The 16239-nt window shown below is 35.8% G+C and overlaps 1 protein-coding gene across 1 annotated transcript in view; it reads left to right on the top strand.

Annotated features, from left to right (window-relative positions):
* LOC123867858 (xaa-Pro aminopeptidase 1-like) overlaps nucleotides 1–16239 on the top strand; it is a 31110-nt gene that overhangs the window by 7600 nt on the left and 7271 nt on the right. The window lies entirely within an intron of this gene.

The following is a 16239-nucleotide window of genomic DNA, read 5'->3' as shown; positions in this document are numbered from 1 at the left end:
ACGCTTTGGATTGGCATTACTTCAATAATTTCATTGTCTCAAGAAACGTTCGGAAATTTTTAATACCTACATAATATGTTGTAAACGCCTACATTTTATTTCATAAACATTTATAAAATTTTCTTTATTTGTTTTATCAATTGAATTTTAATTTCAATGTATTTCTAAACTTTGACTTTACAATAATTTTGGAAAACAACAAGAAACAATAGACAATTTACATTAATTTCGTTTTTAGGGTTCCGTACCTCAAAAGAAAAACGGAACCCTTATAGGATCACTTTGTTGTCTGTCTGTCTGTTTGTCTGTCCGTCCGTCTGTTCGTCGAGTCTGTCAAGAAAACCTATAGGGTACTTCCCGTTGACCTAGAATCATGAAATTTGGCAGGTAGGTCTTATAGCACAAGCACAGGAATAATTCTGAAAACCGCGAATTTGTGGTTACATCATTAAAAAGAAATTAAAATGTGTTACAATTTTCAAAGTAAGATAACTATACCAAGTGGGGTATCATATGAATGGGCTTTACCTATACATTCTACAACAGTTTTTTTTTTTTTAATGTATAGTTTTTGATTTATCGTGCAAAAAGTTGGAAAAAATACCCGAGTACGGAACCCTCAGTGCACGAGTCTGACTCGCACTTGACCGTTTTTTTTTTTTCATAGTGAATATTTTACATCTTAAACTCTATGCTCCCCTACTGATTCGAATTTAACAAAGTTTAACCCTTTCTTTCACCGGTCATATACGTAAAAATGGTGGTTTCCGACAATTCGTCTTAGGCAACCTTCTTACTTTTATTATGCACCAGTATGTAGGTGGATATCATTTCTCCCACGCGCACATTTTCCCCGCCTACCCGAGGGTGTCAACGTTCATTCCCTCAGCCACACAGCATTCCTATACCGGATGTATTTTATGCAACCCTGTTCGAAACAGATTGTAAGCTTTCAGGTTGGTGGAACTATGCGTTAAACAACCGGCAGCTGTTATTAAACCATTATTAGCGCCTCGCGGCGGTGGTTGGACCAAAAGGAACCTTTCCCTTTTTCTGGCCCTTGCGGCTTTGATGCTGGCTTTATGTTTCTTGCTTTAAAAAGCTTCCAATATATTATGCAGTCCTAATACATGATCGATCTAATTACGCATATCATTATATTTTTTATTACCGATATTTACCGATAACAAAACATACGTTTATTTACCGGTATCGGAAAGTAATGAATGAATAGAATCGTATACATCGTATTGGGCCACACACATACTATGATTTTATTGTAGGTATGTAATATAAGTAAAGTTATTTTCATACTAGCGACCGCCCGCGGCTTTGGTCGGGGAAAATATAAAATCCTGTTTATACCATTTCCCGCGAGAATTTCGTAAAATCCGCCCTTATTCCTGTCTGTACCTTAAATTATTTAAGGATTGGTTCCCTCTACGACTGCGTCGCTCGCAACGTAGCCTCAGAATACTACGTAGCTTACTAAAAGTAATGTAGACAACATTATTAAAGAAACCTTTGTTTGGTTTTGGGTTAGGCGTTGATGAGTCAGGATTTTCCTTTTTATATAAATCTAGATGATATCCGCGACGCGACTTCATCCGCGAGGATATAAGTTTTTAATCTCATGGGAACTCTGTGTTTCTCCGGGATAAAAAGTCAGGGTAGGTAAGGTATCTATTTAGCTATCTATACATTTCAGCCAAGCCCGTCCAGTAGTTTTTGCGTGAAAGATTAACAAATGTAGGTACACCTAGGTACGTATATAAACATTCGCCTTTATAATTGTGATTAATTATTATATTACATAAATATTGATTTAATTTCTTAAATGATTCAAATGATAATTTAAACCTGAATGGGAATGGGTAAATTGAATAAGTAAATACCGAAGAAAGCTTTTTTTACCTTAACAATAAAAAACTTCCGTCAGCTGCGTTTAGTAAATAAATAATTAAAAAAGCTTTTAACGTTAGAGAAACTGGTTCAGTTCCATGGTAACCTACAAATCTGCGCAGTCGCGAACTTCTCATATACGAGTATCTACTGACTGGGAAGTGGGAACCGCCCCAAAGCGCATCGTTGGTTCCCGTTCCGTTCACCTGTTTTCGGATCCAATATACCATGCTCTATAGCTTTGAACTCCTATTATGAAGTATTGATTTCCGTTCAAGTAACCTTCTCTATGCCCATGGAGCCTTAGTATTTTCCGAATGGTTCGACATTATCGGCAATCGCCGATACCTTCCCAATAATCGAACCAGGGATGGACAAAAAATATATCGATACCTACAGGAACTGGGGAAGAAAGAACCACGAACTCAGCGCTATATTTCAAATTCTTTGAAAAGAAAAATCGTTACGATACATCGATCGATCCTTGCTAAATCGATCTTTTTTAAAGTTTTTCCGAAAAATATCAAAATTAGAACGATAAACACGAATGCGAGCTGCAAGTCAGATCCACGCTCTTTATAAACTTAGATTGTGTAATTTTTGATTTTTTCAGGAACATACTTATAATATGTAAATTGTGATAAATAGATTTTATTTTCAAATATGTAAGGATAAGTCCAAAATTGATTTATGATTTTTTCATAAAAGATTATACCTATTACCTATACCTAATACTTACCTACCACCAACTTTCTTAATCATCTCATAAAGTAGGCACATTCGTTTGAACATGGCCGTGGCCGGGAGGAACGGGGGTTTGGGGTTCAAACCCCCCCGAAATCCCAGACAAAGAGAAATGGTTTTTAAAATGCTTAATAGACTAGTTCAATTTACCAATCTTTTTTCTAAATATATCGAAAATATGCGCTCGCTTCGCTCGCGCTTTTATTCTGTATTAGTTGTGCCCGGAACTTCGTTCGCTTTGATTTGGGTTGGAAAACCCTTATGGGAATTCTGGAATTTTTCGGATTAACCTATGAGATGCAAGCTATCTCTGAATAGTACCAAATTTTGGTTAAGAAGATGAGCCCTAGAAAGGACTTTCACTAATATTAATATAGATTTCCTGTAAATACATCAATAAATTTGCGCTCGTTTCGCTCGCACTTTTAGTGTATATTAGTTGATACCCGGAACTTCATCCGCATGGATTTACATTTTTGAAAATCCTCTGGGAACACTTTGTTTTTCTAGGATAAAAAACATGAAATGCTTTGCTTGGGTGCTTTGAAATATAAAAGTTTGTTATGGCTGCGCTCGTTTAATCTTTTTATCTGTACTAAACAGAAAAAAATTGCGCTCCTACGCTCGCGTTCCTGTTTCTTCTTGTATTGTCTTGCTGTCAAATTGAAAGGTAAAATTCCCCTAACCACCCCGAAACCAATTCCTGGCTACGGCCTTGCATTTGAAAGAATGTTAAACTTTTCCTCATAAGAAATGCTGTTAGGTAGGAAAGAACGAACCTATTGCTTAAAACATAAAACATCCCAATGGCAAGGAAAAGCGTTAAAGCGGATCTGCAACAACACTGTCGACAAGTAAACCAGGCAATCAGCAGTTAAAAAGAGAATACCACTCTCAGGCCTTTGAGTCTAGACTCTAGAAGTCTAGCATTATGTAGGAAACTTTTAGTGATAATTGAAGAAAAAAAGTCACTCCTAAAATAACTTTGTTTCTAATCCATCCTAATATTATGCAAAAGTGTGTCTGTCTATCTGTCTGCTAGCTTTTCACGGTCCATTCACTAAATCACTTTTGACGGAATTTGGTACAGCGATAGATGGTATTCCGGAGAAGGTAAAATTTGTTTTCTATATTTTCATATTTGTGCCTCTTGGCCCTTTTCGCTTTAGTAGCTGCCGCCGCTCCGGCCGCCGCGGAGGTCACAATATGTAGGTACGTTTTTCCCTTCTTTCGGAGATTGGATTTTATGCAAGGTAAAAAAAACTTTAATTCCGAAATTAATATCCATCCATACCACAGAACTCCAAATATATATAATATGATCCATACTAATATTATAAATGCGAAAGTGTGTCTGTCTGTGTGTCTGCTACCTTTTCACGGCCCAACAGTTTAACCGATTTTGACGAAATTTGGTACAGAGTTAGCTTATATCCCAGGGATTGACATAGGCAATCAAAATAGCAAAATAGCAAATCTTTTTATCCCGGAAAATCAAATAGTTCCCATGGGATCTTTAAAAACCGAAATCCACGCGGACGAAGTCGCGGGCATCCTCTAGTAGGTACATAAAGCGAAAGTGTTTTTGTTTGTTGGTTTGTCGGTGTGTAGTTTGTTTGTTATAACAGACCTATGAATTAACGTCATTTTTTTGCATAAACATAGTTTAGGACTTGGAAAGTATTGCTACTTTTTCCCGGGAAATCAAACAGTTTCCGCAGGATAGTATGCTCTGTTACGTAAGCATATGTCATTTAATAACGCTACAAGGAGTATTAACGTCATTTTTTTGCATTGACACAGTTGAGAATCTGAAAAGTGATAAAGGCTTATTAATTATAGAAACAAACAGTTCCCGCAGGATAGCATGCTATCTTTCACGCATTTGTCGTCCAATAACACTGCAACAGAGCTACTGATTAACGTCATATTTTGCATATGGACATAGTTGAGGCCTGAGGGCCTGGAAAGTCACAAGGTTACTTTTTACCCCCGGACAGCATACATTTTTTTCGCTTTTGTCCTTCACTTACGCTGCAACAGAACTTTGGATTGACGTGATTTTTTGGATGGACATAATTGAGGAACTGTGAAGTACCATAAGCTACTTTTGAATACAGACAAACAAACAGTTCCCGCGGGATAGCATGCTATTTTTAAGCATTCACGGTTTACTTAATAACGCTGCAACAGAGCATCGGATTGAGACGTCATTTTTTTCATGAGTATTAATTATAGTAGACCTGCAAAATGATTTAAGCTACTTTTCTTAAGCTCATTCTAATGACCTGTTTCCTAATGGGAACAGCTCATTTATTATTATCATCATATATCGTTTAAAACCAGTTATAAACGTGACAAGCGAAGGGCCAACGCTGCGATGCGTAACGTCTTGCGTAAGGTAGCCTTTCGTGCGATTGGCTGAAGAAACCCCGCCCAGTGCGTACTCAAACCTTGAAATTCGACAGGCCCTTGCTCAGCCCTTTCAAACTCCTTGTGCTCTTTGCTTCCCTAGTCAACTGTGTTTTATTATAAATAATTTAAAAGGGCCCTTATTATATTATTATTATCGGACGATCCTTTTTATTATAACTTAGGATTGGACCTTGAAGGTTGAGCGCAACAAGCTGTGCATCAAGCCCAATGAAAACCATTAATGGACGCATTTTTCTGGTAAAAATAAAACGGTCTAAATAATTAACTGCAATTAAATATGCAAAGGGCCTATTCGAAGCGGAAGTGTCAATGATGGAAGGGCTTAAAACAAGAAGTAATGGGCATGTCACTCCCAATGACTTTGACTACCAGGACATCATGTTTATGAAAGAAATCACTGAAGAAAGGGCTTCTTGGACGATCTTCATGACTGCATGTTTTTAAAGGTTTTTAATAAATACTGACCACACTGCTACTTTCAGCTCACAGATCAGAAAGCTGTGACATAAATCAGTCCTACTGGTGCAGTCGGGTAAAAAGCATATTTGAATTGTGCTGTATTTAATTGAGTGCCTACGATAGTGAATAATAAATTATGTAACCACACAGTATTATTATTATTAATCGCTCGTCGTTCGTGAGTGTGATCTTGTGGAGAATATACCCCACAAAATAAATATCACCACCACATTCAATTTATTACTCAAATGGCTCTAAGATTAATAATTATGTCATCAGCAAAACTTTTGGTTTGGTTTTGAACACTGAAACGTACATAGTCCTATAATAATAATGTCATACTTAAGTGTGCAGTAAACTTCCATTCAAGGACCTCTAGATATTATGCCTAGGTTTATTAATGGTTGAATAAGAATAGATTGATATCTAAGTATATTACTTTAAATACTATTTAATATTTTTACCTTACTTGCCCAAAAAGTGCGCCTTTGCTGCCGTAAACCAGTGAGCAAAAGTGGTTGTTGCTTACCTAGTGAGATAGAGTTTTGAATTTTAGAAAGCTCTGGATTGGCATTACTTCAATTCCTTTCTCAAGAAACGTTCGGAAATTTTGTAGGTACATATATTTTGTATACTTACCCCAATATTTTATTTCATAGACATTTTTTAAACTTCCTATTTTATTATTATTTTAAACTATTGAATTTTGATTTATAATTTTGTAAAATAATATGACACAAAAGACAATTAAAATAAATTAGTTACATATTATTATGATTATTATTTAACAAATAAATAATGCCATCTCAAATGCAAACAAAAAATAAAATCTATATAAGTATCTACTTAGGTATTTGATATATCCTATTGGAATAGATTATCTTAGTTAAATAGTTTTAAGACAACAAAAAATAGATTTATGTATTTAATACACATATAATACTTAAATATAATTAATTAATATTTTCATTTCTCCTCCTCTATATTAGTAACAGATATAAGCCAACGCGAGCGAAGTCGGAGCGGGTCAGCTAGTAGTACCAGGTCACATATTAAGCTGAAGGATGGTACTTTTAAAATTTTTAAAAGCTACATTTAACCTGTGGAAAATTCAACATGATTGGTCAGAGCCCTAAGAGTAACGCATGAATCAAGATTATGGCTACAATGGCATACATATTATGGATAAAACCATGATAAAACCATGAAATAACCATACCTACTTGGTGCAAACAAAATTTTATTTATTGCGTGAAAAAACAAAAAAAAAACACTCAACAAAATGGCCTCACCTGAATCTCTAAGACCAGGAATGTATAAACTCAAACTGATGCCCAGGAATGCCGCAATAAATTGTTATCTTTGGAGAAAATTCAGAGGAAAATGTTCGATTCACAACTTTTTTCGCTTTACCTATTGCATTTAGAGTTAATTAAGTAGGTATAATCCAATAAGAAGCTAAGATGATTCCTAGTTCCATAAATTCAATATTAGATCCATCATAGCATATTTCTACTTACTTCGTTAGAGCCTCATCAGCACCTACCTAGTTTTTCTTGGCTTCCACGTTTTCCGAATTGGTTTTACATTTAGATGTGCACAAACCTACCTATTTAATTATTTATCTTAGAGACAAAACATTATTTAAAAGAAAAGGTTATATTAATCGATGCGGTAAATTGGGAACTCTACCTACTAATCTCTCCTAAGTTAAATAAAAAACCGGCCAAGTGCGAGTCAGACTCGCGCACCGAGCGGTCCCTACTCTGGTATTTTTTTCGACATTTTGCACGATAAAAATATAGAATTATTATGCATAAAAATAAATAGGTAAAAATCTGTTTTAGAAGGTACAGGTAAATAAAGCCCTTTCATATGAGACCCCATATGGTATAGTTATCTTACATTGATTAATTTTTTTTTCAGTGATGTAAGCACAAATTCACGGTTTTCGGATATTTTTCCTTTCCTTGTGCTATAAGAGCTACCTATCTTCCAAATTTCATGATTCTAGGTCAACAGAAAGTACCCTATAAGTTTTATTGACAGACACGACAGACGGACAGACAGACAACGAAGGGATCCGATAAGGGTTCCTTTTGAGGTACGGAACCCTAAAAAAGTATGTAGGTAAGTACCTACCTACTTAATAAAAATATTCTGATAAAATATCAGAAAGTCGTTAAATATCTACCTATCGGCATGGACCTATAAATACTCCCTATCGGATATTTTATTTAATGATTTTATTTAAAAAAAAATTATTTTTGCTTTAAATTAATTTGGATTAGTTTTGCTTTAAAATTATTACTAAACAGTAAAGAAACCATTAAACAAACATGATACATTTATTTGAATGGGCACCTATGCCTAGAGTCTAGACTATACTTCCTGGCAAAGTCTAGACTATACTAGACAAAATGGCACACGCACATGCGTATCGCGGTCACACCCCGATATACGTGGAGCAGAGAGATACATACGGGCTAGTCATGTGTGGAAATTTTCTCCAGGGTACTTATGCTACCCTGGTACATGTAGCCCACATGTTCAACCCTTTTCGAAACGACACACGTGACGACAGTATTATTAGTTTTCTCCCGTTTCTCCCTACAATTTTATTTGGTGCTACCGACCTGCCACGGTTTCGCATGGGTATAGCTTAAGAGGAGCTATTCCACTATGCATTGTTTTCTTACAACTATAATTTTATTAGCCCACAAACAACACGCTATGGAAGCTCTCAGATGGGACTTTTTTGAATAATCATCATACCGGTAGGTAGTTGATTTTCGCAAAATGTTCATAGATTATGGCTTTATAACCTAAGATATTCCTTCTTTCTATTAGTGAAATCCGTATGATAATCCCGGCATCTCAAGACCCACGGCTACGGCCATGGTACTTATTGATGGCTTTCATTGTCTCAACTCAAAGGTGCATAGTAATAACAGTAATAAGTAGTTATTTATTATTTAGGTAAGTAGTTTAAAATTTTAAAAATACCAAATACAATAGATAGCGTGATCCCGGCCGCACTTAGTTGACAACAATATTTTTTATTTTTTTACATCTAATTAAACAATTATTTAATATATTTTAATACATTTAATGTTGTTATATTTTATAGTAATAATGGAAAATACTATAAAATAAACTTAAATCGAAATTAAAAGTTAAAAAAAAGAAATTAAATTAAAAACTAATATAATTTAGATTAAATCTTAGACCTCATCGAGACCACCGCAGCGAGGTATTGTAGCCAAGATGCTGGCGCGAAGAACTAAACGATTAATGATAAATTATTATACAAACACAAAAGCGACGAAATACGAAGAGATAAAACAAATTACAATACCTAAAGGATTTCGAATTTTGAATGTACGCTGAGAGCACTGAATGACCCTGTCAGAATATGTGCAGAACGTTATCAATACTTGACCCCACTATCTTTAAAATTGACTTGGGTTCCAAGACAACGGCTTACCAGCTTAATTTCAAAGTTTAAGAATGATTGCGAAACTTTTTTGCTTTTTATCAATCCTTCGAATTTTGTGCAAGTGCTAACTTTATTCATTAGAACAAATATATTAAGAAAACAAAAATGAAGTTTTTAGTAGTCACGAAATTAGTATTGTGTCTTATTATGAGAAATTTTGTCAACGGTAAGTAACAATTTAGATTAATAAATAAAAGGTTCATATAATACCTAGGTAGGTACATACTTATAATACCTACCTATTACTACCTGTTTTGCGTACTAACTACTTACTAAGTAATCATCATGATCAATCCATCGCGGCCCACTACTGAGCACGAAGACACCTCTCAGAATGAAGGGTTTACTTTAGGCCATCGTCCGCCACGCAAGCCAAGTGCGGATTGGCAGACTTCACACACCTTTGAGAACATTATGGAGAACTCTCAGGCATGCAGGTTCCTCAGAGTGCAAGTGGTTTCCTATTTTGCTTAAAACGCATATAACTCCGAAAAGTAGAGATGCGTGCTCGGGGTCGAACCCCCGGCCTCCCGTATATAGATGACTGACGTCTTAACCACTAGGCTATTACTGCTTTATCGCCATTATTGTATTGCTGTATTATTATTAGCGACATAGTGACCACATATCAGTAGGAGCACGGGTGCAATTAAGAGTTTTATATTTGATCGTGAAATGATTATTTATCTGCTCGCTGTTAACAACGGGGACTGGGAGTATCTGTTGGAAATCTCCAGTAAATACAAAAGTAATCCCACCCATGACGGCAGTGGAGTTTCTGAATGATTTTAATATTCTGTCAACATAGACTTACGATTTTTTCGCTACGCTCAAAACCTATGCTGTCAACAGCTTCTATAATGTGCTCTATGGCTCATGATGCTTTCATCCCTTGAGTCCAGTGAGGCGTCTTGTAAAATTTATTAAGAGGGCCATTTTTGCGGATAGAATAATATGTGGATCGTTGCTCTACAGTCTAGACTCTAGAGATACGGATACCGGGAATTTAAAAAAAGAATGACGAATATTTCCGTCGCGAGAGTGGCGCCATTTTCACGGACGAGAGTATCGCGGCGATAATGAAACTGAACACAACATGAAACATAAAAGAAAATTAAAATTAATTAATTAATATTGACACAATTCCGAATGCAGACTAAAAAAAAATGAAACATGGCGGGAAAACAAAAGAAAAATTGTCTATGAGGTCTTAAATCTTAATAACTACCTACCTATCTAATTCCTTTCTAGATAATTGTTATAAAAGTTTTAAAAATAACAAAATGAGTGAGTCTAGTGATAATTTAAAACCATCAGTTATTAAAGGAATCAGTGTCTAACACTGAATTAAACTTTGTTCCAGAAAAGTTGCGTGAAAAATACTTGAAAACCTTTGAATTATTTAACGATTGGAAACTTGTTAAAGGTGTGAAGACCTACTCCGAAACTGGATTTATCATATTATAAACACGTAATATAAAAATTTCTTAGTGTTTCAATAAATAATTATTTTCCTTACATCTTGTATTTTTTCGCTATTGAGGTGAAAAGTTGTATGTATCACACGATAGCAAAGTTTTTGTTTCTTGTGCCTTTGAACCCCTCGCTATACTCATGATTCTAACTTAGAATCCTTCACCCGCTCGGGGTTCAAACTAGGCACTCGCAACAAAAATGAACTTTGCTATCTTGTTGAACAAATAACTATTGTTTGTAATTTCTACTAAAAGAAATAAGTTTCTCATTTTGTTTGTAATTTTTATAAATTCTAACTAAGTACATTTTTTAGTGTTCGCATATAAATTCGACGAGGCAGACGGTTTGACTTTGACGGCAGGTGTTTCGATTTCCTTTGGACGACGAAACACGCCCATAACGCAGTGACATGCGTCAAAGCCGAATACTATACAGGGAACACAGAAATCACAGTAGATACACCTGACGGCTAGCATACAACTTAAACCTTCAGAGTTTAGGACCAGAAATGTAAGAGCCATGATAACAGCATGATACTGCAAGCTAGCTTGCTCTCACGAATGTGCGCGCCGTTGTTTATCTTTCACGTGTTCTAGCTGACACATTAAATAGAGTTGCGGTAGGTCAAGTTATAATGGTAACAGCATTGTAAACGTCCATTTTAATCGAGGTTTTAACAGTTAAATACACGAAACACACAATTTAAACCAACCATTACTACAAACTCATTTACGCTATTGACGCTGTGCCATAAAAATTCATATACCTAGTACTAAGACATACCTAAACGTGAACACTAAAGTAATGTTTCTCCACGTAAGTAGGTTATCGTAACGTAAGAACGTTATCTTACTTTAGTTTTCACGCCTGTGTAGGTAGGAGTTGTTGCTTATATTATTCCTACATCTGGTAAATAAATACATGATAAATAGCTTATAAAATAAAAAAAAATCAGTCCCTACCTGAATTCACTTTCACAGCTTTTCTAAACCAATATAACCTACCAAATATTGCGATACTTTTTTTATTAAAAAAAAAAATTCATTCTTCTACCGAACCCAATAACCATCATCGACCTAATCATTTATTGGAAAATAATCTAACAGGTTACAATTAATTAACTACATGCAACACGCAATTAGATGTTTTGAACCCAATGTATGTTTTGAACATAATGAAATTTTTATAGAACCTACCAATAATCTGGATTGAGCACAACTAGGGTTGTATGAGATATGAATGGATGATAATTTTATTTTGTTGTTCGAGTTCGGTAATAAACAGATTTATATAAACCTTCTCGTGTGCAATAGAAACCTATTACTTGACAGCATATTCGTCTACCTTCTGCATGGTTACGTGCGCCTAGTCTCTCAGCAAGGCTGGAAAATGCCCCTCGACTATTCTAATGGGAATGAAATTATTCTTATCCAATATACATAATATAGGTATGTTACGCGTACGCATTCTTAAATAAGACCCACAAAAAACCACAGGATATAAATAATAGACTACATACTTAATACTGCAGAAACTATGCATAATTTATGTATTTATAATAAATAGTATTCAAACATAGATATTTTGGGATATTTTAATTACCTAGTCCTTCTATAGTCCATCTATAGTCCCTACTGTAGGTAAGTACATAACGAAAAAGTGCAAAATATCGTGAACAAAATATTTTTTGGGTTGATCCTTAGGATCCAAGGATGGATTTAAGAAGTTCAGAATTAATGATTATTATTATCAAAATTATTGATTTAAATTTGAGGAGGGTGCACAGCGGGGAGAGCCCTTAATCATTAAAAATCAGTTGACAGTGCTGAGATAAATAAATTGCGATTACTGTACGTCAGAAGACTCGATGCCGTCGCTTCGTCGCCCCTTTATTCAGCTTAACTTACTCAGCCTCGTAGACTCGTTTCTTTTGGGAGCTTCGGGGTTCGCGCTTTACTAAAACGCTCTAGGCATAGGAAAGATAAGACTGCGTGGAGTCAGGGATGCTCCGATGTCGCTCTAAGCCGCATTTGACCAATTTTATTATTTTCTTTAAAAAATTATTCAGTTAAATAAAACTACATATACTTTTGACTAACCTCTAATAAGTACTTAGTCAAAAGTCCAAGGTATTTTTTCAGTTAAATATAGTTTTGACCTTTAAAATCAATTTTACTCACGAAAAACGCCATAATATTTTGCATTTTTTTTATAATATACCTATATTATGTGTAAAGTAGATAGGACTAAAAAACGAACAATAAAATTAGCTAACCGTTACAAACGATAGGCATGCCTTTGTTTGGACAACCATTGTTAAGTTGCTGCTATCCCCGCGTATTGAACCACTTGTACCCTTCACGAAAGCTTTTATCTCTTAAAGACCTATATTTGCCTAGTACAAAAAGGGGGTAAACCATTGTTTCACGCACACGCATTACGCACAAAAAATACGTTACAAAAATTAATCATTGATTGATTGGAAGAGTAGCGCCATAGCTAGAATACCTAAAATATCTGTTGAAAAATGGTCGTTGTCGTTGTGACGAATGTAGACAATTAATCCAACATTTTACATATAGTTATGGTTATGCTTCCTTAATTAATTTTATAAAACTCATAATATTTGCAACATTTCAAGTAGGTACCTATTTTTATGATATGTAATTCTTTGTATAAATGAGTTTAAACGATCGCGATATAGCATTGCGTGAGAATTTCAATTGAATACTGGCATTTTGTAAGTGCATGCGGTGAATCGGTGAATGGCCGCTGCAATATGCACCGACTCGGTCGTTGCCTGTTATCCTTGAGTGTCTATCCTTGCGCAGGACGATGCGTCACAAATAACCTCTTATGATGATTTGCTACCCTGGTGTATCACAGGATATTTTGTCCCTTTGGGACTATGACGATTATCCTAAGGGATATAATTAATATTTATTTGCTGCAAAAACAAACAACTGCATTAGTACTAGGCTTTAGAGAGAGGGATACTTCAACTCGAAATTTTAGTTCAAGATAAACCACCTAAACCTTTAAATGCAACTTTTGAATCACGCAACTAAAATAACAGTAATATTTATTTTAGAAAAAACTAAAGGTTTTTAAAACATGGTTTTGTGTATTTTTGTGTTTTATGTAGAGAATATAAGAATAGTAATTTTTGTTTTATTGAACTTTTTCAAATAGTAGCCGCGATTACCCTGAGATATTAAATTGAACATGTACGAGTACATAACTGACGCAAAAAATGCGTGAAAACAAAGTTGACGCAATCGGCGCAAGCGCATCGCTTCCCATAACCCGTCGAATTCACCTCTGTTACACGGAAGCTCAATAAAACAGAAAAAATAATACACAAAACAAACTTTTGAATAGTACTTAGAACGAGTAGTACTTAGGATTTTTTTTTAAATTATTATTTAGGCGTTTTATTACATATCGAGGAGATCAATTTACGAGAATATTATAGCGACAAGTTTAGAGAAACACACTATAATCTCATGTGTCCTACTATGAATAATAAAATTCTATATTATAGCAAAATGTAACTCAAGACCCCATGGATATTTTTTTTTTTGAAATTATGATTCACAAAAAGGTCAACAAAAAAGTGTATTAAGTATATAATTAAACTTTTTACAAAAGAAAGTATATTGGTTATGTATTTATAACTCCTTACACTCTTTAATCTCCTGTTAGTTGTTGACGTCATTCCAACAAGCCAGACATCCCTAGGGGACCTCCCAAAGGCTGACTCAAACAAACCGAGAAAAAAGCAGAGCTGATAAAGCCGTCACAATACGAAAATAAGTTCAGTTAAAATTCACCTACCTACCTACTTAATTTAATTAAGTTTTTATACGTTTCACAGTATGTTTCTAAGCAAGCTTTTTGGACCCAAATAAAATATATGAATTCAGTACTGCATTCAAATAATTAAGTGAAAGTAGGTACCTATCCCGAATCCAAAGGTAACGCCCCTTAGTACTTTTAACATTCAATGTTGAGCCCCATCAATCATTATGACAGTCTCAATTATTGTTGTTATTGGCTAAAATGCTATTCTTGTTGCAACAATGCATCAAGAAGCCAATAGTGAGCGAACGTCAACCAATCAGAGGTGATTGCGATCGTGACATTGTAAGCTGTCATTCTACCTCAATCGAGCTGTAAGCAGCTGCTGTGAGGTGGCTAGAGGAAGGGTGCTAGAGCGGATGTGGTTAGAGCGAGAACGGACGAACACTCATCTCGTATTACTTAAGTTGATCGCACTCTGCCCCGCTAAGGGCGCAATTGAGCTTAAAATTTTATTGTCAACCATACTGGGGTAAAGAATATTATAGTCATATAGATATATTGTTATGGAAGTCGTTGGTGTAAACAAATAATTACAAAAAAAACTGATGATGTAACTAAAAATTCACGGTTTTCAGATTTATTCCTTTACTTGTGCTAAAGGAGCTACCTGCCTGCCAAATTTCATGATTCTAGGTCAACGGGAAGTACCCTATAGGTTCTCTTGACAGACCGACGGACGGACGCACGGACCGACAGACAGACAGACAGACAACAAAGTGATCCTATAAGGGTTCCGTTTTTCCTAACACCTCAAATCAGCGTGTAGGAGAGACTAGCCGAGGGATACAACCTCAGCTGGCCTCTCTGGAAGTCGCTCAACCGCCTCAGAGCAGGAGTGGTAAAGCCTAGGGCAAATCTAGCGAAGTGGGGCTTCATATCTGGACACGATACGGACCGCATCTGCGGTCATCTGATGCGCAATGGTCTGTCCATTACGCATATGACTGGGTACCCCGCTTGCCCGACAACCTGCACGAACGAGGAGCTGCACGAGGCTGCCGACCGAGCTAACGCGGTTACGGCTTTTTGGGCTGCCCGTATTTGAGGTGATCGTCGACTTAGAAGAAGGAGAAGTGTTTGCTAACTGCGTCAACAGCACGAGTTAACTACAACAGATGTGTCAAATAAATGCATCTCAGTAGCCGCAATTTGGTTTAGCACAGCAGACTGATTAAAAAACTGCTTGAGAATTTTTCTAACAAACAATAAATACTATCGCCTTTATCCGATTCGAATAAATCTGTAAATGGTAATACCAAATGTAAGCAAATATTTGTTGAACTTTCATTTGTTTCTATTTACAATCATTAAAATATTTAATTGTTGAAAAGTAATCATAATCAGGTGACCCCACTCGTGGTTAGGATGCGGAAGGATCTGTGAGCCCACCGCATTATTACCCAGAGAAAACCCGTACCATTATGTAATTATGGTAACGACCCTCAGCTATGAGGAGTGAGGACTGTGATGCAGAGAGAGATGAAATTATTACCTACCTAAGAGCCGCACGAATCGTGTATTGAACACGATTCGTGCGGCTCTTGCTGCGGTGTGTGATCAGATTTATTGTTCCCGACAGCTTTCAATGAGCTTTCTACCTCATGACCTCTATTTACCCGCTGTGATCCTGGTACGTTCCCGCGCCTGTGCCGGCGTTGTCGCTAGCCGCTTTCTCCTTCTGGCGAGCTTTTTTAGGAACCCATCCGCGAACGAGAGATAACAATATGATTTCTCTCAGTCTATCATTAAATTATGGTAGGTAGGTATATTTGCGTTTTTGAGGGTCGAGAAACTTTTAAATAATATTAATTAATTAACGAGAAAATAATATTAATTATTTTTTCACCTCATTAGCCAAA

Source organism: Maniola jurtina, chromosome 8 (genome assembly GCF_905333055.1).
Source record: "Maniola jurtina chromosome 8, ilManJurt1.1, whole genome shotgun sequence".
Taxonomy (NCBI): domain Eukaryota; kingdom Metazoa; phylum Arthropoda; class Insecta; order Lepidoptera; family Nymphalidae; genus Maniola; species Maniola jurtina.
Note: the sequence above shows the minus strand (reverse complement) of the source record. Positions and strands in the feature narration are given on the sequence as shown.